At 39.8% G+C, this 3,727-nt stretch overlaps 1 non-coding gene across 1 annotated transcript; it reads left to right on the top strand.

Annotated features, from left to right (window-relative positions):
• The first annotated feature begins 3,215 nt into the window (after nt 1-3,215).
• On the top strand, nt 3,216-3,322 carry LOC141681311 (small nucleolar RNA R71). Its single transcript, XR_012558751.1, has one exon. It is a non-coding gene; the product is annotated as a small nucleolar RNA R71 (small nucleolar RNA).
• Nucleotides 3,323-3,727: the final 405 nt, after the last annotated feature.

The following is a 3,727-nucleotide window of genomic DNA, read 5'->3' as shown; positions in this document are numbered from 1 at the left end:
ACTTTAACAGACATATTATCATATAAATTACCTATATTTGCGTCCGTTATATTCATGACAGTGGTATAAAGTACTTTATATGTCTATTGTCTAATAACAGACCCAAAAATAGAGACGCTCATGACACATTTTGTACTAGTGTATGCAATAGTACCTATGTAGCGAGCGTTAGGTTAGCGGATCCTAGACTAACAAAGTCTTAGGTTACTAGGCACAGAGTCCCCTAGAACTTAATAACTCGAGTATTAAAGTGCTCACTCTTGATCAATTATGCATGAACACGTACTTTATTTTTTTCTTTTTTTTTCCAACGATTTCTGAATGAGTGTGTTTCCCTCCATCTCATTCAACCCTAGACTACTCATAAATTATGAGCCGACTACTAGCCATTTGATACATAGCCTTACTCGCACTAGCAATGAAATCCAAGTTTTTATCCAGATTTAAATTCAGTGTTTCTACGTCATTACGAGAATATCACGAATTTTAAATATAACAAAGTGATTAAATCTCAACAAATAAACACGTATGATCATGATCTAGATCAAAAGCAACCTATAAGACTTGTGAAAAAAATTATGGGCATGCAAATCAATTTATGAAGACTTAAATATTTTTCTGGGCATGCAAATCAATTCATTAAGACTTAAACATCCCTCTATTCGACATCACTACACTCATATTAACATCAACCAATCAATCAGAAGTAGCCTAAGGGATCATGTTAAATGCATACACATGCAACTATATGAACTCACATAAAAACACAATCAAATATGTCCTATATGAACAATCATGCAAAAAATATGAATGAAATACAACTAAACATGCTACATGAATCCATATGAATCTATATGAAAACACACAAACTAATCCTTACATTATTACCCTTGAACTTAAAATTTTCAATGTCCTCATTGAAGGTAATAATAAGGATTTTAGGCATACCTAGTTAGCGGGAGGATCACCCTCTTCGGGTGGAGGATCAGGTGACCAATCAACCTCGACACCAGTGTCTCGGAAAACAGTACCGAGAGCGTGTGTCAAATCTTCAGCTCAACATCGGTGGATGTCATTCATGGCCTCAATACGCCGAATCAACCTTCTATACTGCGCATCACCAAGACTAAACCTATCAACTGTCTGTGGTGCACGAGAGAAACCCTCTGTAAGCACGGGAGGAACCGTCCAGTCACCCTTTAGATTATGATAGATATATTCCAACCCCTTGTCAGGGGTCCACCTAAGAATGCATAACTCAAGTGATCTGATATTGGGTTGAGCTCAAGTGTGGGAGCTTCTTCAATAGACGGCTCGAAACGCTCCTAAGAAATTTTTAACTCTGCTAACCCAAGAGAATCGAATGGCATATCCAACTTCCTTTTCCACGGAGATGCATTCAAAATATGCAGTTGCTCTGCTCCTTCTTCATCTTCAATAATTGATTCCCCTATTAAGGATCTCTCTAAGGTATCTGACTTGGGCAATTACTCAAGCTCTGAATTCACGACAAAGTCGATTAGCTCTGCTTTAAAGCACTGCTCTTTATCTGTGGGTAACTTTATTGCCTTGAACACATTAAAAGTGACCTTCGGATCTTGAACCTTCATCGTGAGCTCTCTTTTTTGCAAATCGATCATAGTTCGGCCTGTAACCATGAATGGTCTTCCCAAGATAATGGGAATCTTCTTATTTTCCTCGAAATCCAGAATTACAAAATCAGCAGGGAAGATGAGTTTGTCCACATTAACCAAGACATCCTCCACTATAACTCATGGATAAGTGATAGAACGATCATCCAACTTCAAAGACATGTTCACAGGTTTTGGATCATATAGTCCAAGTTTTTGAAAATTGACAAGGGCATCAGATTAATTCTAGCTCCCAAATTACACAAGTATTTGTCGAATGACAGATTGCTAATAGTGCAAGGAATAGTGAAACTTCCAGGATCCTTAAGCTTCAGAGGCAATTTCGGTTGTAGAATTGCACTACATTCCTCCGTAAGAGCAACGGTCTCAAAGTCATTGAGCTTAACTTTTCGAGAGAGAATACCTTTCATAAACTTCGCATAGCTAGGCATATATTCAAGAGCTTCAACGAAAGGTATGTTGATATGAAGTTTCTTGAACACCTCCAAAAACTTAGCAAATTGTTTATCCAACTTCTGCTTCTGCAGCCTCTTAGGAAAAGGAGGTGGAGGATAGACATGTTTCTCCCCTGTATTACCCTCAGGAGGAGTGTGTTCCACAGTTTTCTTCCTTGATTCTACCTCGGCATCCTCTGCACCACTTTTTTTAGCAACAATCTCATTTTCTGGATTTGGCAAAGGTGCAGATGCACCTGCATTCTGGAAAGAGTTTTCGGACTCTTCGTCTCGCTGAATTTGGGGGCTTACGACCTTTCCGGATCTCAAGGGGATGGCGTTCACCTGTTCGTTAACTTCCCTCTTGCCTGGATTGGCTTCTGTTTCACTAGGAAGCGTTCCTGATGGTTGATTCAATAAGGTGTTAGAAATTTGCCTTATTTGGTTCTCCAGAGTCTTGATAGAAACAGCATGGCTTTGGCATATAAGAGTCTGGTTTTTGCACATAAGCCGCAACTCCTCCAATTCAGATTTTTTATTCGAAGATAGACCTACACCTCCATGAGTTTGTTATTGAAGTTGGAGTTATTGTCTTGGTGCAAATTGTGGTTGTTGAAAACCAGGAGGGTTGATTTTCTTTACTCCAAACTGCTGGAACGGCTGTTGCATCGCATTATGATTATTGCTCTATTGGAAGTTAGGATGATTCCAGTTGTCAGGAAGATAAGTGTCTGGAACTGATTGCTCTGATCTTTGAAAGTTGCTCACAAACTGAGCTGATTCACTAGATATAGCGCATTGCTCCGTCGCATGCGAACCTGCACACAGCTCATAAACACTGGTTATCTAATTAACACCATAGTTAGCCAGAGAATCGATCTTCATAGACAACGCCTTTAGTTGAGCAGTGATAGCCGTAATTGTATCCACTTTCAGAACTCCTGCTACCTTTCCCCGTGGAAATCTCTGGGTTGGATGCTGATATTCATTAGCATCCAACAGTTCAATTAGCTCATAAACGTCATTATAGCTCTTAGCCCATAAGGCTCCACCTGATACTGCATCAAGCATGGGTCTAGATTGTGCTCCCAAACCATTGTAAAAACAATTGATGATCATCCAATCAGGCATGCCATGTTGAGGACACTTCCTAAGCATCTCCTTGTAGTGCTCCCATGATTCACATAGTGTATCTCCCGAGTGCTGCGCAAACTGAGTAAGAGCATTTCCGATTGCAACTGTCTTTGTCAAAGGGAAGATTTTTTTAAGAAATTTCTGAGCGAGATCCTCCCAAGTAGTAATTGAACCAGCTGGTAGAGAGTGTAACCAGCTCTTAGCCTTGTCCCTCAGAGAGAATGGAAAAAGTCTCAGTTTCACAACAACTTCAGAAATATTTTTGAACTTGAAGGTGTCACGGATCTCGATGAAATCCCTAATATGCATATTAGGATCTTCCGCTGGAGAACCCCCAAATTGGATTGAATTTTGTACCATCTGAATCGTGCCAGCCTTGATTTCAAAGGTATTAGCTGCGATCGCTGGCTTGACAATGCTAGATTGAATGTCATTGATCTTAGGTTGAGAAAAATCCATCAACGCTTTTGTTGGTGGTGCTGGATCTCCCATTGTAATGAGTACCTG

The sequence above is a fragment of the Apium graveolens genome, chromosome 8 (genome assembly GCF_009905375.1).
Source record: "Apium graveolens cultivar Ventura chromosome 8, ASM990537v1, whole genome shotgun sequence".
Taxonomy (NCBI): Eukaryota; Viridiplantae; Streptophyta; class Magnoliopsida; order Apiales; family Apiaceae; genus Apium; species Apium graveolens.
The sequence above is the reverse complement of the archived record's forward strand: the minus strand, read 5'-3'. Positions and strand labels throughout refer to the sequence as shown.